At 37.6% G+C, this 27,210-nt stretch overlaps 1 long non-coding RNA gene across 1 annotated transcript in view; it reads right to left on the bottom strand.

The window, feature by feature from the left end:
* LOC139165783 (uncharacterized) overlaps positions 1-20,960 on the bottom strand; it is a 30,363-nt gene extending 9,403 nt beyond the window's left edge. Inside the window, exons 1-2 of the long non-coding RNA XR_011558801.1 lie at positions 20,886-20,960; positions 15,302-15,347 (exon numbers count right to left, since the gene is read on the bottom strand). This is a non-coding gene — a long non-coding RNA (uncharacterized lncRNA). The remainder of the gene's footprint in view (positions 1-15,301; positions 15,348-20,885) is intronic.
* Positions 20,961-27,210: the final 6,250 nt, after the last annotated feature.

Below are 27,210 nucleotides of genomic sequence, written 5' to 3'. Positions count from 1 at the left end.
TCAGAATTTGTTCTCAACAAGCACCCCTCCCAACTGTCTCTCCTTTAAACTCCATCCCCTGGTGTGCCTTGTGAAAGGAATCAGGGCCCTTTCTTTCTTTGTAAGCCACACAAGGTGTGGCTTGCTATCTTCTGCGTTCATCCCTGTGTGACCTAGGATGAGGAGGGGGTGGGCCTTAGTCGCTATATGAACCCACTCTCCCTTGTTCTACTCTCCCCTGCTCTGCCCAACTTGCCTTTGTCGTTCCTCAGTTTCCTCCACAACCAATGAAGCCACTTTCTTGCTCTCTCTCAGCTGTTCATCTTCCATCTCAGATTCACACTCCAATGGGGGAATGACACTTTGATATTGAGTGGAGTATGATTATGCTCTTTCTAAAATCTGAGATGAACACCTTTGCTTTATTAATGCGTGCATGGAAGCAAAGAACTGCACCAAAACACAGGCACATCCACATCTTCACACAAGATTCTGCTACTTGCGCAGGTGCAGTAGCAGAATTCTGCTGGACTCTGGTAGCACTCAGACCCATGAGGGTGAGCACACATCATCACCATTCAACCTTAGCATCCCACCTCTGGCCCTGGAGGGAACATGTACTTAAGGAGATGGAACTGGAAACTTTTCTTCCAACTTGCACAAATTCAATATTCTATATTGAGAATAAAAATGATAACAATATTCTTAACTTGAAAACCTCTTAAACAAGTTAAGGATTTCAAGAAGCAGTATCAGCCCACTAAACATGTCTATAGCAGGCAGCCTATATCTTAGCATTCCAATTGATAATTTAAGAAAAGTAAGGAGACATTTGGGATCTTCCAGATTTCCATAATCTTAAGGATCTAGTCTGATGGGAGATGTAGTCCAACACAATATAAATGGAGAAAGTTCATTCTCTTCTGCAGTTACTAGTGTGTTAAAAATTCACATAGTCCTTTCCAGAAACCTTGCATTTATTTAAGGGTGTGTAACAATAGAGGTACTCTCCAAGCCTCATTAAACACTTCATCCAGAATGGACTAGACATATCTAGTTTCAAAACTTAGAAATATCTAAGATACATAACTCTCATACATCAGTGAACATTACTATTTAATCCAACACATAATAACAGCAATAAGGATAAACATAGCACAATATTGGAAACAGGAAACAATAGCAAATGAAAGAAGCCTGATAAAAAACATTCTTGATTGCGCAGAAGCAGACAAGATGACAATGGAGCTTAAGGACCAAGAAAATACGAAGTACTATGAAATATGGAGAGAGATTTACAAATGGCTTGACAAAAGAGGGAAAAAAGGAAGCTGTATAAAAGATTTATGAATAGGTTTAAAAGGCTTTTAAAAATATTAGATTTACTTAAGAATTTCGTAATAACTGACTATATGTGAGAGTAGATAAGGAAAAAGGGATTGAAAAAAATATAAAATACCTGAAATTTGGTTAAACTTATGACCGAATAATATCCACTGGTAGTATTGACCATAAACCGATGAGTTTAAACTAAGCTGTCAATGAGGCAGCAAGGGTGGGGTGGGTTATGTAGAGTTTGTTTTTGTATTGTCCATGGTTTTCTCTTTCACTTACCTTTCTTTGACTGTTTTGATGATGAATGTAAAGATGCTATGATTAAGAAAATGTTCTTGAAATAAAATTCCTTAAAAAACCCCTCTCATATATCAGTGGCAGCTTAGTTGGGGGTGTCACTTGGAACCCTGACAGTCAGAATGTTTCAATTTTTATTATCATTCTCAGTCCAGACTATTTTGCAACACAAAGGTCTTCCAGGGTGTACAATGTAGTCCCCTTCTTCAGAAGCCTTGCTGTATGTGACCATCAATTCAACCTATCTTTCCTAGATAAATAGGGGCAGTGTGGTGCCAAATACACCAAGCTGATCATTATGGCACTTTGATACCACTCTTCTTACGTACTGAAAGCAAACCTTATCAAACTCTGCAATTATGGATTACCACCTTAAGCATCCAACAAAACATCCTGAAGCATAACATAGTCATTTAGATGCACAAAGGCAGGGTTTAGTGTATCAATCATATCATTATGTATACTGGGGCAGTTAAACTCCACCAACATAGGTATAAGAGGATATTAGCAAATCTAAGGGGAAAGGGTAGAAGAAGAGGCATAGACCTATAGGTAACCCCATGAAATAGTTTCCCCAAACACTTTTCATTTTAACCTTATTATATCATTCTGTTTCAAATTTCTTGGACTTTATTAAGTTCCTTGTTGAAAAGAATCAATAACTCCTTATCTTAAAAAGGTCAATATACAGTATACATAGAAAAAAACAGGAATTGCTGGAACTTTTGTTATTTACAATGGAGTAGATAGCCCAACTTAATCTACACCTCGCCCATATCTGAAGATTGTTTCACCAAAATCTGGCAACAAAATGATCCTATCCCAAATAAGAATGGGAACAGAGCTGGGAAACCTTTGGTCAACAGCTCACATCTCCATCCTTAACCCCATTTCCAATAGCCCAGAACAGTACTGCAGGAATTTGGCTGTTTCACTGCCATACTTTACTAATGAGGTTTTTGGGCTGGTCAAGGGGAAACATTTGGCAGGGGGGCATTCTGCTTCCATTTCTCATCTTTAAACTCAATCCTTACTTTAAAAGCAGGCAGAAAGAAACTAGCCATTTCTTTCTGAGTGTCACCATTCTAGTGATATCATAGGCTAATTCCCATCTGGTCTTTAAAGTTGAGAAAATTTTCAACAATTGAATTACATTTTGTTGTCAGTAATCCATATTCAAGAGCTAAATCATTCAACTACTGTTGTACGTACTTCTGATCAGCGAGGGAGAATCAGACGCTCGCTGGGTTAACCCTAAATTCAGAAGGGCCCAAAAACGTAGAGAACAGAGGTCTGGAAGAAGATATTAAGGAGAGGAATGGGTTAAATACTGTAGTGATGTATTTGGCACGTCAGTGGGTCAATGGAGAAGAAGGGTGGAGTTTCAAGCTTGCCGAAGGGAAAATGGATGTGTTTTTTGCCGCGCTAAAGTAAGCAAAAGTATTCTATGTTGTTAACAGTCAGTTTTGTTGTTTTTCAAAGTCATGCTGTTAGGAAAATAAATCTTGTTAAGTGGAGCAGGAGAAGGAATGTGAGGAATGCAGCTAAGAGAGATAAGGACCTAGTGCCTGTATGGAATGTGTTTGAATTACAGGAAAGCAGAGAAACAAATGGAGTTTCTTTATTCATGAAATTATGCATTTAATAAGAGTTATTTGTAATTGCTAAATTTCTACCAGAAACCAGAACAACTACTGTGGACAACAGTCAAATACAGTTGATTTATTCCTAATAAACTAACATATTGCCACTTTTCCCTTTTTCGTTCAAGGTTCTCTCTTCGCCTCCTCACATTCCTCCAAAATACTTGGGACTTCCAGGAAGTGGTTCTCAAAGCTACTATTACTATGGCATGATGTTTCTAGGACATTCATTGCATATGTTGCAGATGGAAAACAAGGACAAGCAAAACCACAGAAGATTATAAATGAAACATTACAACATCTGGGCCCCTCCTCTTTGAAATTCTCAGTTATGAGAATTTCACAATAAAAACCTCATTCAGAAACAGTCCTTGATTTTGAACATCATTATTAACAAGAGGCAAACACTGTTCTGAAAAACCAATTGGCCAAGTGTGGTTGGGCACACAAGGAATTTGTCTCCAGTACACAAGTTCTCATTGTACATACAAACAACAGACTGATAAGCCATAGATCATAAATCATAAGATACAAACAATAATTTTAAAATCATGATATCAATAGTGGAGGGGAACAGAGTAGTTGTACCCAAGTCTACAGAAGAGGGTGATGGAAACGTTGCACATAGGGCACCCTGGAATAATAAGCATGAAAGTGTTAGCCAGGAGTTATCTGTGGTGGCCCAGACCAACACGAGTCTCTGGCCATACAGAACAAGCGAACAAGAAGGTCCAACAGAGATACAGGCCCTACCTACAAGAGACCAAGAAACCATATTCTCAAGCCTAGTAGAGGAGTGCAAACCCTTACATGGAAATGCCAGCGTCCAATGACATCAACGGAGGATGAAGATGCTAGGCCATCAACCACCATGCCCAGTGGAAGATTCCAGATATTTCCACAGGTGGGATCAAGAGCAACCATAGGCATGTCCGTTCCAGAGAGACTGAATTGCGTAGGCCCAGAAAGACCTTACGGTGCTCTGTTTATTTGTGTGATTACATGGTTTATATTACTCACTGATTGGACTATTCACAAACTAAGGGGGGAGGAGTGTTACATACTGTCATTCATAGCATAGATTTGCATAGCTGCTGCTGATTGGCTAATCTAGCAGCAGGAGAAATAAATTGCTGTCAGTGGCTGGCGAGGCTACAGGGATGCCTATAAATGAGGCATCCCTGCAACCTGCTGGCAGTTCATATTGCCAACAGCTAGAAGAATAAAAAATGCTGAACTGTTCCCATATCTTGCTCCTCCTTTCACGCCCACATCTAACAGTTCCAAACAAAGCTTTCTGCACATAAAGCTAATTATAACCTAATTATACAGCAACGGCAAGATGAACTTTTTTTTACGAATTGATTTCTCCATTTGCACATATGAACTAGAGCGGGAAGTTGTAATTTGCTTTCCCACCCATATAGTTCCTCCATCCAGATGTTGCTGAAACTACACTACGAAGTATTAGATTGTAATCCCATTGAAATCTATAGAATTGGTTTCAGATCTCTTACATTCACATCTGTTCTCCATGACAAGCTAAGATTTTAAAAAGTGAGAGGAAATGTTGCAAACCTTTTACAATTTTAAAAATTACTCCTATTAGCAACAATAAAAATACTGCTATTCTGAGTGTACATAATTATTGTGAACCATCCTTGGAGAATAGAACCAAGACTAGCAAAATAAATTATTGTTATATCACCATAATTATAATTCATTGCAGTTCTCTACCAAAGTTCTTTAGAAGGCATATAAAATGTAAATCAAAAACCATTTCTATTAAATGAAAAAAAAAACTTATGAGTAAATTTAAACAATAAATCAAACACTACACTAAAACAGAAATTAATTAACAGATTGACAGAGTTGGAAGGGACCTTGCAGGTCATTTAGTGCACCCATCCACCCACCCAAGCAGAAGATCCTACACCATTTCTGACAGATAGCGATCCAGTCTCTTGAAATCTCCAAGTGATAAAGCTCCCCACAAGATCTGACGGCAGGCTGTTCCATTGCGTGATTGCTCTCACTATCAGAAAATTTATCCTTATTTCCAGGTTGAATCTTTCCTTGTTCAATTTCTATCCATTATTCCTTCTCTGGCCTTAGGTCCTCTGAAAAATGGGTTGATCTCCTCCTCTCTATGACAGTTCTTCAAATATTGCAACACTGCTACTTAATCCTATGTAGCTTCTGCTCTGGCAATCTCACACTACTTACCAGAGCTTACAAAACTTTTGCCAGACCCATCCTCGAATACAGCTCATCTGTTTGGAACCCATATCGCATCTCAGACATTAACACCCTTGAAAATGTCCAAAGATACTTCAGCAGAAGAGCCCTTCACTCCTCCACTCGAAATAGAATACCCTATGAGACTAGACTTTCAATCCTGGGCCTAGAAAGTTTAGAACTAAGACGCCTTAAACAAGATCTAAGTATTGCCCACAAGATCATATGCTGCAACGTCCTGCCTGTTGGCAACTACTTCAGCTTCAACCACGACAACACAAGAGCACACAACAGATTTAAACTTAATATTAACCGCTCCAAACTTGACTGTAAAAAATATGACTTCAGTAACCGAAGCGTGGAACTCATTACTGGACTCCATAGTGTCATTCCCAAACCCCCAACATTTTACCCTTAGATTATCCACGGTTAACCTATCCAGATTCCTAAGAGGTCAGTAAGGGCCGAGTACAAGTGCATTAGAGTGCCTTCCGTCCCCTGTCCTATTGCTCTCCTATATCTCCTATACCTTTCTTCTATTCCTATATCTCTTCTTCTATTCTTTCATTGATATGTTCTATTACTATACCTTCTTTTCTATTATTTCTTAGATATATTTTACTATGAGTATCTCCTCTATAACCTTCATCATGTATTTTACTATGTGTATATAGATATATACCCACTAAAACCCTCATTGTGTATTGGACAAAAAAAATAAATAAAATAAATAAATAAATGTCTCCTCTGGTTCTTCTCTTCACTAGACTAGTCCTGCCCAATTCCTGCAACTGTTCATCATATGTTTTAGTCTGCAGTCCCCTAATTGTCTTGGTTGCTCTTTTCTGCACACTAGAGTCTCAGCATCTTTTTTATAGTGTGATGACCAAACCTGGATGCAGTATTCTAGATGTGGTCTTACTAAGGCTTTATATAGAGTGATATTAGTACCTTACTTGATCTTGATTGAATCCCTCTGTTAATGCAACTCAATGTTGTTTCATGGATATGGTTTTTAAAACCCAGAAGGACTTAAAAAATTCTTACCTAGCACACAAATGTCAAGAAAACCTCTCAAGAGTGATAATTTTTCGTCAAGCAAGAAATCAACTTTGAATGTAAATGGGATTGGGATTCAATATTCAAAGATCAATGTTCAAATGGAGAAGTGAACAGCTCAAAAATAGAGGCGAAAATAGTAACACTAACAGACCAGGATCACATGGCTAAGTATTTTTGGTAGTACGGAATGTTGCTTTAGCTGGTACAGAAGAAGAAATAAAATTATGGTGACGGAAAAGGAAACGAAAGCTGAAATGCATTTTGCTGTTGTATTACTGCCTTCATATTGTCACAACATGCAGGTAGTCCTTGACTTATAACCATTAATTTAGTGACTGTTCAAAGTTACAACAGGACTGAAAAAAGTGACTTATCACCATTTTATACACTTACAACCATTGCAGGTGTCTCCAGATGACTAAAATTTGGACATTTGGCAGCGGGTTCATGGCGGCTGCAGTGTCCCAGGGTCACATGATCAATTTTTGCAACCTTCTGCAAAAATGGGGAAGCCAGATTGACTGAACAACCGTGTCAACTAACTTAATAATGGCAATAATTCTCTTAACAACCAGGGCAAGAAAGGCCATAAAATAGGGCAGAATTAACAACAGTCTTGATAAGCAATGGAAATTTGGGAGTCAACTGTGGTCATAAGTCAAGGACTACCTGTAGCTGTGCACAGTATGTAATAACTAAACATCTGAAAGGAAAATACCTTCTACCTTAATATTTTGTGTAACATATAGGTAGGAATAGAATATAGATAAACCTGCCATATATCATTGATCTTCTTACAGAGAACAGTTTTAGAAAAGGTTAATTTTATGGTACTTAATAGCTCATGGATATCCCAACATAGCAGATGTTCAACATTATTAAATATATCATTTGCCTTGCCTCCCCTGCCCTTTTAAAACCCAGTTGAATTGCTCAAGTTGAACAAGTTTTTCATCATCACCATTCAAGCAAAGTTTTCTCTCGGATCTTCACATTACCATCTGCAGCACCTATTACGAGGGTAACTCTTTCGGATACACTCATCTAGTTCTTGTTATTTAGGGGGTTTGTTTGAAATAAAGAGTAAGGATGAGGACAGCAGGTTCTTTATGCACTTTGCTGATTTATTTAAAGTTAAGCCAACACTCCAGAAGATAGGCTTTAGGTACAGAAGGATCTTGAGAGACTTAAACATTTAGGCAAGAAAAACAAAATTTATTTATTGATTGATTGATTTTTTAATTGATTGATTTTGTCCAATACACAATGAGGGTTTTAGTGGGTATGATGAAGGTTATAGAGGATATACTCATAGTAAAATATATCTAAGAAAGAATAGAAAGGAAGATATAGGATCATATCAATGAACATATCAATGAAAGAATAGAAGAAGAGATATAGGAATAGAAGAAAGGTATAGGAGATATAGGAGAGCAATAGGACAGGGGACGGAAGGCACTCTAGTGCACTTGTGCTTGCCCCTTACTGACCTCTTAGGAATCTGGATAGGTCAACCGTGGATAATGTAAGGGTAAAGTGTTGGGGGTTTGGGGATGACACTATGGAGTCCAGTAATGAGTTCCACGCTTCGACAACACAAGTACAGCATTTATTTATTCATTCATTCATTCATTCATTCATTCATTCATTCATTCATTCATTTGATTTTCATGCCGCCCTTCTCCTTAGACTCAGGGCAGCTTACAACATGTTAGCAATAACACTTTTTAACAGAGACAGCCTATTGCCCCCACAATCCGGGTCGTCATTTTACCCACCTCGGAAGGATGGAAGGCTGAGTCAACCTTGATATGTAGTACCTTGCTCAACAGTAGTAACTGCGAGAGAGATCTTGGATTCCTAGTGGACAACCCTTTAAGTATGAACCACCAGTATGCAGCAGCTGCCAAAAAAGCCAACACAGTTTTAGCCTGCCTTAATAGAGGGGATAGAATCGAGATCATGGGAAGCGCTAATACGACTTTATAATGCCTTGGTAAGGTCACACTTGGAATGCTGTATTCAGTTTAGGTCACCACGATGTAAAAAAGATGTTGAGACCGGGGTGGGCTCTGGTTTTCCTTGCAGCCAGTTCGCTCCTTGACATGCTGCATAGGCATGCAGGCATTCTGCGCCAAAACCAGGCAGTTTCTGCATGCGCAGAAGCAAAAAAAAAAAAACCCAGTTCAGGAGCATTGCAGGCTTGTTACTAGTTCCATACAACCGGTCTGAACTGGGAGGAACCTACCTGTGGTTGAAGTGTGAAGAGAGCAGCAGCAAAGGTGATTCAGAGACTGAAGGCTAAAACACATAAAGAACAGTTGCTGGAAATGAGTATGCCAAGTTTAATGAAAAGAATGACTAGGAGTGACATGATAGCAGTGTTCCGATATCTGAGGGGCTGCCACAAAGAAGAAGGAGTCAAGCTATTCTCCAAAGCACCTGAGGGTAGGACAAGAAGCAATGGATGGAAATTAGTCAAGGAGAGAAGCAATCTAGAAATATGGAGAAATTTCCTGACAGAGCAATTAACCAAGGGAATAACTTACCTCTAGAGGTTGTGCATGCACTAACACTGGAATTTTTAAGAAAAGGTTGGATAACCATTTATCTGAAATGATATAGGTTTTCCTGCCTGAACAAGGGGTTAGACTAAAAGACCCCCAAGGTTTCTTCCAACTCTATTATTCTATTCTAAGTTGGCTCTGAAGACCTGGAAACCACAGGCCAAAAGGTTATTGTATCATTTTGGATGGGGAGTACTCTGGTATCAAAGCTTGTTTTTCCCCACCCATGATAATTGTATTCATTTTAGGGGGAGTATAATGTTAATTGGCTGTCTTTAGGACAATTGGCAAACTTCCCGGAGAACAAGAATGAGAAAAGAAGAGAAACTCACACAATTGAGAAAGCATGGATCAAAAGTAGATGATTTGATCCAATCTCCATTCAGTTCCATGGATTTTTTTATTTTTTTATTTTTTTTAGCTCGTAACAGAATTCAAGAGACAGGAGAAAGGCATCTCCTGTCTATCTCACCTCTGGACTTCTATAAAAATCACAAAATGAAACTGATTTATCACAGAGGCTTTCAGCAAGGCACTTCAGGCAATAAGCCAAACTGGAATTATGTGAGACTCCAGAGATAGCTGAGTAAGGGGAAAAGGCATTGCTGTAGGCAGAATAAATTCTAATAGATCACGGCAAAAGGGTTAGAACATTCAGATAAAAATAATTTTTTTATCTCCCCCCAACAGAAGAAAACCATAATCAGCTTCAGTTTAGAAGTGTTGGTGAAAGATTATGTTATTTACAATGCAGCAATCCTACAATTTGCTTTGCATGTGCTTTGAATGGGCTTAATCTCTATAGGCTGTAATGACATTACACCAGAATTTCTATGCAACTTGTTTATAACAATTTTATTAATTTATGATATAGCATACCAAAAAAAAGCAAAAAGAAGGAGAAATGGGGAAGGGAAGAGGGAAGGGGGAAATGTGGAGAAGAAGAGGAAAAAAGAAAGAAAGGGCATTGCCTTTCAACTCCCTTTGGTTCAGTACAATTAACATCAAGCCTCAACTTTCTTACTTTCCTGTTTTGTACATCTTCTATCTAAAAAAGAAAGATGAATGCATTGAGACCTGCCATATGTTTTCTGATGCATGCAAATACTTAATCACTTTGCTGTTCTGTTGTTTTTATTCTGAAAAAGTTCATGAGAGAAGGAAACTAACATTCTTTTGTTTGTTTATTTATTTATTTGTGTTTGTTTATTATTTATTTATTTATTTATTTATTTAGTTAGTTAGTTAGTTAGTTAGTTAGTTAGTTAGTCCAATACACAATAATACACATTGAAGGTTATATATAGTAGAGAAGAAATATGAGATATAGGAGAGACTACAGGACAGGGGACGGAAGGCACTCTAGTGTGCTTATGTATGCCCCTTACTGACCTCTTAGGAATCTGGAGAGGTCAACCGTGGATAGTCTAAGGGTAAAATGTTGGGGGTTAAAGGATGACACTACAGAGTCCAGTAATGAGTTCCACGCATTGACAACCCGATTACTAAAGTCATATTTTTTACAGTCTAATTTGAAGCGGTTAATATTAAGCTTGTATCTGTTGTATGCTCTTGTGTTGTTGTGGTTGAAGCTGAAGTAGTCTTTGACAGGCAGGACATTGCAGCATACGATCTTGTGGGCAATACTTAGATCATGTTTAAGGCGTCGTAGTTCTAAGCTTTCAAGACCCACAATTGTAAGTCTAGTTTCGTAGGGTATTCTGTTTCGAGTGGAGGAGTGAAGGGCTCTTCTTGTGAAGTATCTTTAAACATTTTCAAGGGTATTAATGTCTGAGAAGCGATATGGGTTCCAAAACATTAATACAACATGCTTATAAAATACAAGTATCCATATTTCAGATATATGTGAGGTTGTCATAATTTATATTAATTTATATTATATTATGGTGGTAGCCCCAGAGGTTCTAACTTACCCCACTGCCCGTTAGCTTCAGTTTAGAAGTTTTTAAAAAGTACCAGAAACTTGGCTTCTGCGCATGCTCAAAAGAAATAAAAGTTACATTTTTAAAAAAATATTTTTTTTCAAAAAATATGGTGGCGCCTATGGCCGGCACTGACCAAACTTGGTTGGTGATGTCATTGTGGCACCATCAGCGGGTCTCTATTTGTTTGAATGAACGGGTCCGAACTGAAAGGAACCCACCCCTGATGCATACTATATGAAGTTCTGACTAAATTTGTGCTGTGTGTGTGATAGTAATGAAAGCTTTCTTTCATTACTATCTAAGAACAACAGAATATGGAAATATGAAAATGTCTGGTATGTATTTCATAATTAGGCCAGAGGATTATAAAAATGTAAAACTCTGCTAGAAGAGTTACAGAATGACAATAACCATATGTATTCGTGTATATCGAACTTTTCCACCCAAAATCGTGTTTAAGACAATTGCTAGTACAACTTCGATAAAATAATGTTACAATGCAGAACTTTAATGTTCAGGAATTCAAACAATACATTTGTAAGCAATAAATAATAGCATTAACGCAATTCAAACTTAATCCTGCAATAAATCAGTTTAAATACCACATGTTGGATAAAAATGGCTTTAATTTCCTCTAATGATGGGACCACCATAAAACAAAGTTTCCTTGGCTCATCATTCCCAGACAACTTAAAAGTATACTGTGATAAAAAGCTGCTAAACGATTTAATAAAACAAGGAAATTTATTGGCTCTCTAGTTTCTACCATAAATTTCTGAAATTGTGACATCATGACATCTCATTCTATGCTGTAGCATTTTACTTATGGAATGGAATAGTGGAAATTGGAAGGGAAAGATTCAAAGGTTTAAGGAGTTAACAAAAGCAAACAAATCACTACCATTTCTTGGGAATGATTCCTTCCTTCCTTTTGTGCCTAAAGCAGAACCAAAACTCACAGTCTAATCTAGGTTCAATTTTAGTGCCTTGACCCTTACACCAAACTGCCTTCCTGATGGAATTACATCCTTGCAAAGAGGTGATCATCCTCACTCTAACTCATTTGGATAAATTGGAAGCATACTTTTGATCGATGTCAAGAATTGTCAACAATTTTTGACTGCTTACAATGAATACCATCCATTATGAACCTGAAAACTATGGTCACAGTGACATTATCTCGAATTAGATGATTGATTGATTGATTGATTGATTGATTGATTGATTGATTGATTCATTCATTCATTCATTCATTCATTCATTCATTCATTCATTCATTCATTCATTTATTGGATTTGTATGCTGCCCCTCTCCGGGGTGGCTAACAACAATGATAAAAACAATATGTAACAATCCAATCCAATACTAAAATAACTAAAAAAACCCTTATTATAAAAACCAAACATACAGACATACCATGCGTAAATTGTAAAGGCCTAGGGGGAAATAATATCTCAGTTCCCCCATGCCTGACGGCAGAGGTGGGTTTTAAGAAGCTTACGTTTTAAGAAGCTTTATTTTATTTGTTAGATTTAAATAGCCATCCATCATACACAAAGCGATTATTAGTTGTTAGTGTAATAAAAACATTGATAACAAAATTAAGCAAAGAAAAACAAAACATTAGAACAGAAGGAAAACAGCAGCGAAGACAATTAAATACAATTTTATCCAACATGATTATGCAGTGGTCTGCACTTTCCTTGTATTTTCCAGGATGCATGAGATTTCTTATCTCTCCCTCCCCAAAAATAGTGGAGGGCCCAGCACTCCCATGGGAACCATCTTTAAATAGTCTCCAGTCCATGTTCAATCAAGGCCATTTGGAGCTTTCTGACAACCTGTTGTGAGCCGCTCCGAGCAGTGTTCCCTCTAATTTTTTTTTTTTTTTTGGGGGGGGGGGGGCGGAAAAGTATAATGTCTGAGCGGCAGTCCCTTCAGGACTGGGCGGCACAGAAATAATAAATAAACAAACAAACAAACAAATAAAAAACCCACCCTGTTTTGCCTCAGAGAATTTCAAAATAAAATACTGTACTGTGTGTCTATAACAGTGAGCTCATAATAGGGCAACTCTATCAATATCAAAATGCCACTTAAATAGTTGAGCTAGTTTCAAACTAGATTTTGATTTTCTTTCTCTCTTCCTTACTCCCATTCTTTTTCTTTCTCTTTTCCTTCTTCTCTTTTTTCTATCTGTTTCTCTCTCTTCCTGTCTTTCTCCTTCCCTCTCACTCTTTCCCTCTCGGCTTCTGGGCAGGTTTGGAAAACTCTGAGTTGATGATGATTTTTAAGTGAGCGATTGCTCACTGCTCAGCTTAGAGGGAACTATGGCTCCGAGTCCTCGGAGAGGGGCGGCATACAAATCCAATTAATAAATAAATAATAAAGAAACCTCACTATCTCATATATACATCCCACTTATCTTAGCCACTTCAGCTTCCTTGACAAAGATTTTTTTTGGCTCTTAGGTGGATAATCACTTCCTTCAAACTAAATCCAGAGAAACAGCAAACTCTGTATCTCATTAAAAAGAAAAGAGTTCCCACACATTGAAATGAAACAACTGTTTCCTTTCTGGGCGACTGCCCACCTAATGTGCTTCTGATGTACAGTGCTCATCAATAACACGTCTTTTTATTAACAAGACAAAAACATGCCTGTCTTTAATAAGTTAATGCTTAGAAGTGTCTACTGGGACTTAGAAAGAAGACTTGTGCTGATACTAATTCTTTGTAATTTAATGTTGTTGATGGGAGGCAGAGGCACAGATGTGGAGAACTGTGAACAACTCAGCCCAGAACATAACAATTATATCTCTGAATTCTTCTCTTCACTGAAATCTGTTAACACCAGGAAGATCAATCCTGGGCCACTGAAAAGGCCTTTTCTCTCCTTGATTTGGTTATGTGATTCTTGAGGAGACTCAGGATTTTTTTGGTTTATCAGATGACTAGTTGACTGGCTAGTCAACTGGTCAATTAGTTGGCCATTTCTAGTGGATGAATTGATTGGTGTGGAACCAGTGATGGCCTGCTACCGGAATGGTAAGGTGTTATGTTCCGGTAGCAATTTTGGGGATGCGTACGTAGCTGTGCACCCCTAATGTGAACACATGTGCCCCCATGCAAGAATTAGCCTCTGCAAAATCTTGTGTGAACACGCTCACATGAGTGAGATTTCAACGGTTTTCAGCTATTTTTTTTGCTTCTGAACATGAGCAGAAGCAAAAATATCTGCGAAAATCACTGAAATCTCGCTTGCACGAACGTCTTCACACAAGATTTTGCTTTTTGCGCATGTGCAGATGTGAAATCTTGTGCCCATGATGGCCACAAAGGGAACACTGGTAATGCCAAAGTCAGCACGCCTTCGCTGTTCGGAACATGTGTACAAGTCTTTCGTCCCAAGCTATTCCTCCCAAAAAATATTAAAATATATCATATATAATCATGTGTATAAATTTATATTTTGGGGAGAAGGTATCTCTGCAAGTTAAAGTCTACTCTAAAAAGTTTGGAAACAGGAAGATTCAGGGTGTAATTCAACAAACCACTAAAGATGATCATGAAAGATTTGTAATTCTAGCATGCTGCCAAATAAATTGAATGGATGATGGTTCTACCTTACTGATTCTTACACCAATTAATTCTGTGCTCTGGCTCAGGGGTGGGCTACTGCCTGGACGGGGGGGGGGGGACAGGGACGCAGTGGGGTATCAAAAATGGAGCTCCACCCCAGAGCACCCAATTTGCAATGAAAGATGTTGAAAGAAAATGCAGGGCGTCCTGCATAAGCCACACACACAGTGTGGTAGTAAAAATTTTGGTAGCCCTTCACTGCTCTGGCTACATTAGAATACCATTGAGCAGTGTTTCTCAATCTTACCAATTTAAAACATGTGGACTTCAAGTCCCAGAATTCTCCAGCAATGCATGGTGCAGTAGAAAATATATAGATCATTGGTAGAAAAAAAAATAGAATTGAGGAACAGTAAGTAGAGGAACATAATGTTTGCACTAATTACTTTCACAGCAAATACTGAGATGAACTGGAATCTATTACAATATTCTTGGCAATCTGTCAGGCCACAATTAATGGAAACATGAAGATAATCAAATTAGACTGGGTTGCTGCATTTGATCGCATGAAATGTCATTCATTGATCCAAAAAGTGGACCCTGCACTTGAAGGAAAATAGTAGGATGAAGAAAAATAATTCTTGGCAACTTACCAACCAGCAGTTCTGTCTTGAGATTTGCTCCACTTATGCACCATAACTGCAAAGATGGGAATGGTAAATATATTACTGTTAACTTTCCAAATTCTCCAAGCAAGACAGCGGGCCAATCTCTGTTGTCATTATTCAAACAGGTAGCTGGATGTTTAGTTTATTCTCAGGGGATCTTGAGAAGTAGCTTCTGACATGGTACAGCATAAATATAAGCAGTGTACTTTGTTCACTAGTAATATTTTAAAAGGTTGTATAAATCATATTTGTCAGAACATTGCTTCTTCAGTTTTGGTTTAGCACATTATTTTTTATAGCTATAAACTGTATTTATTTATATGTTACTTTTCTTACAGGATCTCAAGGCAACATACAGATCACTCTTTTCTGTGACAAATCCAGCTAAAAGAAAGTGACTGGCCCCAGGTTTTAGTGGCTGAGGGGACTGTAAAACCTAGGTCTCCCCAATCCTACCTCCTTCAACACCTTAATAATTACACCACATACTAGTTCCTAAATGTATCATTTAACATGTCAAATTAACCCAACTAATTATAATTTTTATAATAAGTCATTTTAGTGCAATGTGTGAACTCTATCTGGACTCAATATAATGTTTCCCTTGACTCCTCACATGCTAAATTTACATGCAAAACTGGTGGGCAAACCATAGTTTAATTTTCATTGATTTGGAGATTTACAACAGAAAAACTGATGTTTCCATGTCCCAATAATTATATTGATTGATTCCAATCAAAGATTCTAAATGTTTTTCAACCATTTTCACCCAATTGGGGGGCAAAAAAAGAGAAAGAAATTGCATTTTGTGATATCAATTCATTCTCCCTTTGTAATGTCCCCTGAAAAATAATCTACAGTGTTATATTTTATCTATGTGTGATGTCACCCTATATCTTATGTAATTTACATCTCTTCTAGTTTTTTTCCCAGTAAAAATATGCAAATGTTCTTCTAATAAATGTCTGGAGAACATATATTACAAATCCTATTGGCCCTTTGCATCTCATATACAATGTTTTAAAAGGAGGGAGAAACCAAATAAAATTTAGAATAACTCTTTCTCATGAATTACTTACTAAATCCTAGAGAGATGATCATTTGGGAAATCTGTCAATTTTCTGAATGTGAACATAAATTGAAGAAAGTAAAAACATTGTGTTTTTGAAAATTTGTTTAAAACATTTTATACCATTTCTCTCAAAAAGCCTCTCTAACATCTCTCAATCTCAAATATCTCTCATTCCCAAAAGATATACAAAAGATACTGTATTTTTATGTGAGATGATGAATGATGAGTGATCCTTATATCTATACAAAGCTATTGATACTACTAGCTCCTGTTAGACGTGTCTGAAATATATTTGATAATACAAGTAATTAAGAACATTAGGTAATATATATTTTCAGGACATTAGCATGTCAGGCAACACTAAACCATTTTGTTGCTTCCATAATCTGAACTCAAACATAAATTAATTAGGAGAGGAGTATAGGAAAAGTGGCAATTAAAAATGTAAGATTAGCTGATTAAGTTGATTAAGAAATCCCAATAACTCAGGACAAGATAAGGCTATAAGAACATATGTCTTCAAATACTGATTGTGAGCATATAAATGTGTATTCAAGGCCTTTAGTTATCTCCTTGCCAAGGTACAACTTATGGTGATTCTATTGTATCTTTAAGACATAAATTTCTGTTCGAAAAAGAGATGGAAGACCAAGAAGTGCTCCCTAAGGTCAAATTGAAAATGTCAGTTTATTGTGTAGTGCATTCCTGAGCTGTGCATCAAATATTTGCTATAACCCTTTTTTCTTTTTTTTACTGGAGCGTGGAATGATGAATGATTGCAGGAAGGCAGTTCTACAATATTTATGGCTAAGCATATTTTTTTGGTTACCAAAGCCTTGTCCTTACCTCCCTACTCAAATATTAGATTACATTTATATTGATACGAGTCATAAACTAGCTAGGAGTAGAATGGTGTAAAATAGGATCTTTTTAATACTCCAGAAGGAAATAGTTGGCATTCCTGACTTTGTAACAAAACCAGCACAGAAGAGTTACTGAGTTTACTAATTCAGGGTTATTAAAATTCTCCTTTCATGAAGGTTTTCTTATAATCAGTAAATTCAAATAACAAAGAAAAATCTTAGTAGCTTTCATAAATATTGAACTGTGCAGGGCAAACAGAAATAATAATTTACCAGTGTGTAATTTATATTGCTGCACTATATATATACAATCAGGGGTGGGCTACTTCCCGGACGGGGGTGTGTGTGTGTGTTAATGAAAATGGAGCTCCATCCCAGAGAACTCAATTTGCACTGAAAGATGTTGAAAGAAAATGCAGGGCGTCCTGCATAAGCCACATTTACAGTGTGGTAGTAAAAATTTTGGTAGCCCTTCACTGGCTACAATATAACCTGGACATGTGCTCTCCCTAACATGAGAAATAACTTACAATCACCTAACTTCCACATTTAATGATCAGGAACAGCTATGTGGAATATTTTAAGACCAACAATTTACCCCAAGCGGTTACCTAAGCATTTCTGAAAATTGTTTTGTTTTCACTCAGCGAGGTTATTTGTTCAATTCTTATATATTTGCTATTATATCTGGGTGACAGAAAGGATTCTTTTCACACCCTAATGTTAAGTCTACCTCAGACTTCCAATTGCCTGGCTGCTCCTACTTCTTCTGATTATCTTTCATTACTACCTTGTCCGCAGTGGCGCAGTGGTTAGAATGCAGTACTGCAAGCTACTTCTGCTAACCACCAGCTGCCAGCAGTTTGGCAGTACCAACTCAATGTTAACTGAGCCTTCCATCTTTCTCAGGTCGGTAAAATGAGGACCCAGATTGGGGCAAAATGCTGACTCTGTAAACCAATTAGAGAGGGCTGTAAAAGCACTGTGAAGCGGTATATAAGTCTAAGCACTATTTATATTCTCCAAAACTGCCAAGACTAGAAGAGAGATCCTTTGGCAATGTATGCAAAAACTTCATACAATGAAATTTCATAAAGGATGGAGGAATGCTACTCTTCGTACACTGCTAAAACCGCTACGCCTAGTGTCCATCCCTATTAACTATGAGGCTATGTGTTAGCAAATACTTCAGAAGAAAAGGATTTAGGGGTAGTGATTTCTGACGGTCTCAAAATGGGTGAACAGTGCAGTCAGGCGGTAGGGAAAGCAAGTAGGATGCTTGGCTGCATAGCTAGAGGTATAACAAGCAGGAAGAGGGAGATTATGATCCCGCTATATAGAATGCTGGTGAGACCACATTTGGAATACTGTGTTCAGTTCTGGAGACCTCACCTACAAAAAAATATTGACAAAATTGAACAGGTTCAAAGACGGGCTACAAGAATGGTGGAAGGTCTTAAGCATAAAACGTATCAGGAAAGACTTAATGAACTCAATCTGTATAGTCTGGAGGACAGAAGGAAAAGGGGGGACATGATCGAAACATTTAAATATGTCAAAGGGTTAAATAAGGTTCAGGAGGGAAGTGTTTTTAATAGAAAAGTGAACACAAGAACAAGGGGACACAATCTGAGGTTAGTTGGGGGAAAGATCAAAAGCAACATGAGAAAATATTATTTTACTGAACGAGTAGTAGATCCTTGGAACAAACTTCCAGCAGACGTGGTAGATAAATCCACAGTAACTGAATTTAAACATGCCTGGGATAAACATATATCCATCGTAAGATAAAATACAGAAAATAGTATAAGGGCTGACTAGATGGACCATGAGGTCTTTTTCTGCCGTCAGACTTCTATGTTTCTATGTTATTTATTTAGTTTTTTATTTTATTTATTTTATTTTATTTTATTTTATTTTATTTCATTTCATTTCATTTCATTTCATTTCATTTCATTTACTTACTTACTTACTTACTTACTTACTTACTTACTTACTTACTTACTTACTTACTTACTTATTTCTATGCTGCCCTTCTCGAGGCGACTCAGGGCTGGAAGTTTTATAACCTTGAGATATACAAACCAAAAATCTAAAGTACATTCTTGGAACCTAGTTCTGGACTGACCCCACCCATCACCTCAGGTTGAATACTAGGCTATCCTTGAGAGAAAGAGAGAAAGGTTATGTTCTTTGAGTTAACCAGGTCTATGGTTTGGATATATTCCTTGATTCTGACTTTTGGCCTCAGCTCTGGAATGATTCCAGGTCACATTGACTGAGTATAGTGTTGTCCTACACCCAAAGTAAATGTGAAGGCAGCGGAAAAGACATAAAATACATTCTGCAAGGCACAGGGGAAAGACAGGAAATCTAAGAAACACTGCTGCATTTCTAAGTAATTTATAAATTCATTTCTTTTTGATGTGTGGTTACAGGGCCAGGCATGCCCTTTCTAAAGGCAATAAGGCTACTTATACATGTAACAGCATGCAGGATGGAACTCCTTAAATGATCTCACAGATGTTGGAAATCTCTGCAGTCCTGCTGCTGAAATCCAACGACAAAACTAATTATAACAGAGTGTAAAAAACTTAGTGAACCAAAAAGGATTAAGACTTTAGAAGTCGTTGAGTACGTAGCACCATTGATCCACTCGAAGAACATTAGTAGATGCTTGCTAGGGTTTATGAAAGAGTGATTAATGGAGGTCAAAGGAGAAGGAGCCGTGGCACGCTCCCAAGGAAATCTTGGTTTATTTTGAAGCACGCAGCGGCCAAAGTGGAGTCATTTGAAGCAATAGTGATGTTAAATTATAACCTTTAGGGCTTCTGGCGAGATTTTTCTCCATAGTTTATATTGCTCTTAACAAACTCAGACAGATGTAGCACATGGTTTAAAACAAAGATAGCTGCAGTCCCATTTGTCTTAACAATTATGGCAAAATGCACTAGGGGCTGGAAAGATACTTCAAGCCTTCAGCTGATGAAAGAGGCAAAATAACTGGGCAGAATTTGCTAGTGGGATGTATGTGGCATACATCTCAGAGCCATGAACACATATATAAGACAATGGCACGTTATACACCTGATGGACCTTGGGTTCACTCTCATCTCCCATAACCACAGCACTAAGATCAGGGGTGGTTCCACTTAGCTTCACCACCATTCTGCATCGCAATGCTGCGTGCGTGCAAGCGAGCATGCCCTCATGCAATTCTGTTTCTGTGCATGCATAATCAGCCCAAAACATAGCTAACAAGCTGATCAGCTGTGCTTTGGGTGAAGGAATAAAATCAAGTAGAAACCTCAGGGTGGACGGGAGGGCCCTTTTTCAAGCAGCCTCAGAGGAAACAATGTCCAAACAGTTTTTAAAAAATCACCAAAAATTCAGAAAAAAAGATTGTGGCGCCCACAGACAGGAACCAATGAAACTAGGTCCATGACACCATCCTGACGTCACCCCCGGGTCACTAGAAGTTTGGGCATTCTGGTCCCAACTGTGAGGAACCCATCCCTGGTGAAGATGCCTTGATGACCATTTAAATGACGTGTCCTTCTGATGATGGGCTTTTCTCATTTATAAGTCCACAACATAAACAGTTTAAAGTTGTCTTTAAAATAACGTTACCCACCTTTTTTCTGACCCCTGACCCAAATATAATCTATGATACTTCCTCAGTGATGTGGATTCTGCCATAGTCTGGATCTGAAATCTGACCAAAAAGAAAGCAGAGTGTGATAAAGCAAAAAGGAAAGGTGTCTTGGTCTCTGGTACTTCAAGATGTGTCTATGTTTGTGAGTTCATGGCCCAGTTCCTGGGATTGGAAGCTGAAGAGTCAATTCCCCTGCCCCTCCTCCCCTTGTCACTCAACTCTGCCCTCCCAGATTTTCAGGTCCTGCTGAAAGAGCAAGTAGCAGGTATGTCCAAGAGGACCTTTGCAGAGGTTCACGTTGTGTACTGGTTTGACTCTTTTATAGACCAGGAGACTCTTCAGGTATGTAAAGTGTATAATGCTATAAATCATTTGTGGAAATGACCTAGGTCTTGTAAGTTAAGGATGCTCATAAGACAGAGTGCTGCAGAAGGAAAGAAACTACAAGTAGTCCTCAACTTACAATCACAATTGAGCTCAGAATTTATGTTGCTAAGTGAGACATTTGTTAAGTGAGTCTTGCCCCATTTTATCACTTTTCTTGCCACTGTTGTTAGGTGAATCATTGTTGTGAAGTTAGCAACATTGTTGTGAAGCGAATCTAGTTTCCTCACTGACTTTGCTTATTAGAAGGTCACAAAAGTTGATCTCACATTACCCTGGGACACCGTCATAAATATGTGTTGCCAAGCACCTGAATTTTGATCACATAACCATGGGGATGCTACAAGGTCCCAGGTGTGAAAAACGGTCATAAGTCACTTTTTCTAATGCCATTATAACTTTGAACAGTCATTAAATGAACTGTTGTAATTTAAGGACTACCTGTATTTTAAAGTGATCACTCCAACTCCATTATCAGAAATCACCTACCAGCAGATACATTGTGTTATTCCATATGTCTTTATAGTCTCACATGCTTCTACTAGTTACCTATCCATAATACATGGAACAGGTTTGGAGCATCTTAGGCCATTTTCCAAATGGTAATTTATAGCATTGTGGGCCACTGTTACATAATTCATACACATAAACTATATTTTATATACAGCCCAAGACAATTCCTCTTCATCTAATGTGGCCCAGGAAAGTCAGAACATTGATTTATAGAATCTTGTAGAATATTGAATCTATGCTGTTAGATTAAAGCATTGATGAACCTTTTTGTCCTCGTGTGCCAAAAGAGCGTAGCTAATCTAAGGGTGTTACTAATTAGCCTGCAGCTCTATTTATGAAGAGACCTCCTCTTACATAGCCACTCTTGCCTTTTAACAGCCCTGCATACCCTAACATCAAGAAGAGGCTCCTCCTCTTTTCCTAACTCTCTCATATCCACCTTAGGAGGTATAATAGGCCCTGGTTGGCTTTCAGCATCTGACACCAAATTCTCTCTGTCCTCACTATCGGACTTGGGTGTCAGGTGCAAGGGCCACAATCACCTTTCGGTTCTCAGGATCCGTGACCAGCTGTGCGGGACATGGACAGGCCACAACACTTAGTTCATGATTTATATCAGCCATAAATGAGCCATAAAGAAAAATGAAAGAAGCCAATCTACATGGATAGTGTACCAAAATCAATATAACTAGGGAGTGGGAGTGTGTATCTAGAATTCTGGAGGTATATTAGGACCTGAATAATTGTTTCTTCCACTCTAAGATCACATGAGCAAAGTTGTTCAGAGACAATGGCCCTGTAAAGCTGCTGTGTGCACCACATCAAAAGAAAGTACTATCAATGCACTTACCGGTACTTTAGCTTGAGTAAGTCTATAAAGATATTTTGCCAGCTTTTAATACACCTTTCAATTGGCCAGTATTAATAACCTTTATATAAGGCAATCTTCCTAAACCTTAATATAAGTTTAAATTCAAATTAAATTAATTTAATTTGGATAAATTAACTGAAATTGGGCAAAAAGCAACTTTTCTTTTGGTAATGACACACAAGCTCATTAACCATTTACAAAGTCATTTAATTGGACTTAAACAGTTTTACCTATATATTGAACTTTCTAATAAGTGGTTTTGGATAATGAACTAAAAAAAATTGGGGGGCAGCGATAGAAGGTAGTGTAAAAGCAAAATCAGAGAATTAACATAAAAATTAAACAAAATTAAATTAAATTAAATTAAGTCAAAATAGAACCCAATTTTGCTCTGTATTGAAAGAGTGTCTTGTGAATGGCACTTTATCTGCAACTAATTCCTATCATAAAGGCTTCTGATAAAAGAGCTGGGACAACAATGTACTGAAGAGGCCTCAGGTTTTTATCAAAGTTTATCCCTATTTGTGGAATTTAAGGTGGTCTGAAAATCTACAAATATGGCAAAAAGGGGTTCCTCTAGTCACTTTTGTATACCAGTAATTGGAAATCAGTTGTACAATGGCCTTTTCTTTTCTTTTTGTTCACCTGCATTTGTTTATTTATTTATTTGTTTGTTTGTTTGTTTGTTCGTTCATTCGTTCATTTGTTTGGAAACCTATATGACTGCCTATCTAACACAAGATAGTCCTAAGCAGCTATCAGCCTTACTAAGTAGAACCAGACAGGAAACACAACCAGATTGAGCTAAGTCTACTTTATTCTACATTAGAAAAATCTTGCAAATCTGAAAATATAGTTTTCCACTGTGTATCTTGTAGTCTGAGAACTTAGTGTCTCCTCCAAGCCTTTTTCTTGGCCCATTATATAGCTGCAAGTTACACTCTATTATTATTATTGTTGTTGTTGTTGTTGTTGTTATTGTTATCATCATTATCATCATCATCATCATCATCATCATTTATTAGATTTGTATGCAGCCCCTCTCCGTAGATTCGGGGGCTTTATCTAACCATCCACTAGGCAACATATACTCCCTCCATCTGAAGGTTTTTCTCACACACAGTGTGAGAGTGGCTTACAATAATATCACTCTAGATAAACATTTCTTTATTATCTTTCCAGTCTATGAATTTATCATATATAAAACTTCTCAATTAGAATTAGGAAGGCAACTGTGTGATAATTAACCAGATCAGATTTTGGTCAAACCTTATACATTGGTACAATCATCACCAGGTGCTAGAAATTGCCTAGAACTGTCAAAATATGGGAAGAAGGGAGCCAAAATCAGGGCCCAACAGTTATCATTATTGTTTTATCATTTATGTAGGGATGTGGTCATAGCCAGTTGCTTTATCATTCCTCAAGCAACTTATCTGCCCTTTCTCCTCTCAAATTGGGCAACTGGATAAGGTGATTGGGACCCAGGTGTTGTATAGCTACAAAACTAGACTGAAAAAACAGTTCCATGATTTTGCAGAACTTTGCAGCCTGATATGAATGGACTACCTAACCTCTGCTAATTATTGTCCAGAAGGTTGCTTCTAATATCTATAGAATCACGGATATTGTGGAAAACTACTCTTGGCCTATTTTTCAGTTTCCACATAGGGATGAAAACCAGATTTGTAATTGCACGCAAATATATTCTCAGTGGTTAAGCATGACTATTAGAATTGCCTTGCAATTCTATCTGTGAGTGATGAGACACATTTTTAAAAGGTTTTTACTATCATTTACTATATTACCAGGAAGCAATTGAATAAAAGCATTTTTGTCATACATCCAGGATAATACAGTAATAAGCTAGATTTTATTTCCATTAAAGGCCAATTTATATAATGCATGCTATAGTTTCTGTTCTGTAATCTCTTGCCATTATTTTGTGTTCCAAAAACAAGTAGCCTTCCTCCCCCCCTGCTGTGTTAAAAGAATCAGTGTAGAGGTAACCCTTGACTTGACTATAATGAATAGAAAAAAGCATGATAGTTGTAAAGTGCATCATTGTATCACCAATCCATTTTTATGACCTTTTTTTTTGTGGTGGTGGTGGTGGTGGTTAAGCAAATCCATTGCTTGCAATGGGGCATTTTTGCAAAAACTTGGAAACAAATGTCCTTTTTTTGCAAAAACAATGTGAGTCACTGTCATATGACAGCAAATGGCTATAAATAGCAATAGCACTTAGACTTATATACTGCTTCAAAGTGCTATACAGCACTCTTTTAAGCCAATGTTTCCCAACCTTGGCAACTTGAAGATATTTGGACTTCAACTCCCAGAATTCTTCAAGTTGTCAAGGTTGGGAAACACTGCTCTAAGCGGTTTAGAGTCAGCATATTGCTCCCAACAATCTGGCTCCTCAGGTTACCGATCTAGGAAGAATGGAAGGCCGAGGCAACTTTGAACAAGTCAGGATCGAACTGCAATGAGCAAAAGGAGCCTTTAGTATTGCATTCTAACCACTGGGCCACCACGGTTTTTGCAGACTGGTTGCAGAAGAGTGCCTGCAATACAGGTACATGGCCAAGGGGAGGACCTGTCTATCAGAATTTCAAAACCCAGGTCTTAGCTATCTTTTGAGGAGAACCCATTGTAACTTCAAAAAGTTGCTAAGTTGTACGTCAATGACTAGTGTACCTAGGATTCAGGATCAGCAGGTCGCAAACTAAAAGATGTTTCTTTGCATCCCTTCGTAACTTGTATTGTATTACATCTGACTGGCAATGTCTGTGTGAGATTTCCTTATCTTTTGTAGAATAGGAATTGAGGCACGGTCTCTATGTAAGAACGCCTCTACTTACGAACTTTTCTAGATAAGAACCGGGAGTTTAAGATTCTTTTGCCTCTTCTCAAAAACCATTTTCCACTTATAAACCAGAGCCTCTGAAACTGTAACCGGAAAAGGAGGGGAGAAGCCTCTGTGGGGCCTCTCTAGGAATCTCCTGGGAGGAAACAGGGCCAGAAAAGATAGGGAGAAGCCTCCGTGGGGCCTCCCTAGGAATCTCCTGGGAGGAAACAGGGCCAGAAAAGATGGGGAGAAGCCTCTGTGGGGCCTCTCTAGGAATCTCCTGGGAGGAAACAGGGCCTCCACTCTCCCTGTGGTTTCCCCAATTGCCTGTATTATTTGCGATTGATACCTATGGGAAAAATTGCTTCTTACAAACTTTTCTACTTAAGAACCTGGTCACGGAACAAATTAAGTTTGTAAGTAGAGGTACCACTCTATATACCCTGTCCAATATATGCAAGGTTCCATACATATATCCAAAATTATGTATCATTTTCTTTGAATAGTGAAAGTACAGTGTACCAGAATTTCATTCACAGAAAGATTATTGTGTAAATTCAAGCTACTACAGGATTTTTTTAAGTGCAGTGGAGAGCTGTAATTAAAGGAACAGTTAGATTTTCTGTTCATCATGTTATCCCACCTCACTTACTTAGTTTTCATGAAACAAAAAGTTTCTATAAGAAAAATAAGATACCTTTTAAAAAGTTTTAGATTTTTTTAAAATGAAAAATTGGTCATTTTTTCTCCAAGTCGGATATCTGGGGGGAAAAACAGCCATATTACAAGTCAGACTATTGACTCATCCACGTCACTATTTGAAGTTCCAATACAGACAAGACTGAGATTTGATTGTAGAATCATGTCCTGCCATCTTGATTTTTTGACATGCCTCTGATTTGAGACACAAGTTGGCTGGCATATGTGGGAGGACCTATACTTAATGAGGGTTTGCCCCCAGGTTTTGAAGGGTTCCCTGCTTCTCAGCTATCTTTTTCAAGCAGGCCAAGCAACATTTCAGTCAAAATTTGGAACACATGCCTCATAGATGAATTGGAGGGTTCATTTAAAAGTTGAAATTACAGCTTAGCTCAGCAAAGTACAGAGGAACAAATTTAAAAATTTAATAAAATTCAGTATTTGCTTGTAGCATAGTTTTACCATATCATCATCTCTATTATTTAAATTAGTATTACTTTTATCTTTATATATCACTGCCTAAACTGTGAGGGAAAACTGGCAGTCTCCAATTTTGATAAATTTATAAATAACCTATTGTAAAGATGGAATAAACATTTCTAAAACTAAAATATGGATACATCATCAACAAATGATATCCCTTTAAAAATCTTTTGGGTGACATGAAAGAGTTTTCCCTGATTTGTAATTTTTACAAATTTTTATATTAAGAAAATCATTTGAATTGCACTCGGTCTCTAAAATACTTTTAGCTGTATTATAATACATTGCCTTGGAAATGCATCCAACTGGACAATGCAAAGGTCTTTCTTTCCAAACTGTTAAATTCCTGCCAAATGAATATCAGAGCAAGATGGGGTAGTTTGTTTTATAAGTAGGAATCACCCTTTGGAAACTATTGGAAGAAACACTGCATGAAGTATTTCATCTGTGAACATTATTGTTCTTTTTTTTTTCTTTTACTCTTTTAGACACAGTAAGCAAAA

This window comes from Erythrolamprus reginae, chromosome 3 (genome assembly GCF_031021105.1).
Source record: "Erythrolamprus reginae isolate rEryReg1 chromosome 3, rEryReg1.hap1, whole genome shotgun sequence".
NCBI lineage: Eukaryota > Metazoa > Chordata > Lepidosauria > Squamata > Dipsadidae > Erythrolamprus > Erythrolamprus reginae.
The sequence above is the reverse complement of the archived record's forward strand: the minus strand, read 5'-3'. Positions and strand labels throughout refer to the sequence as shown.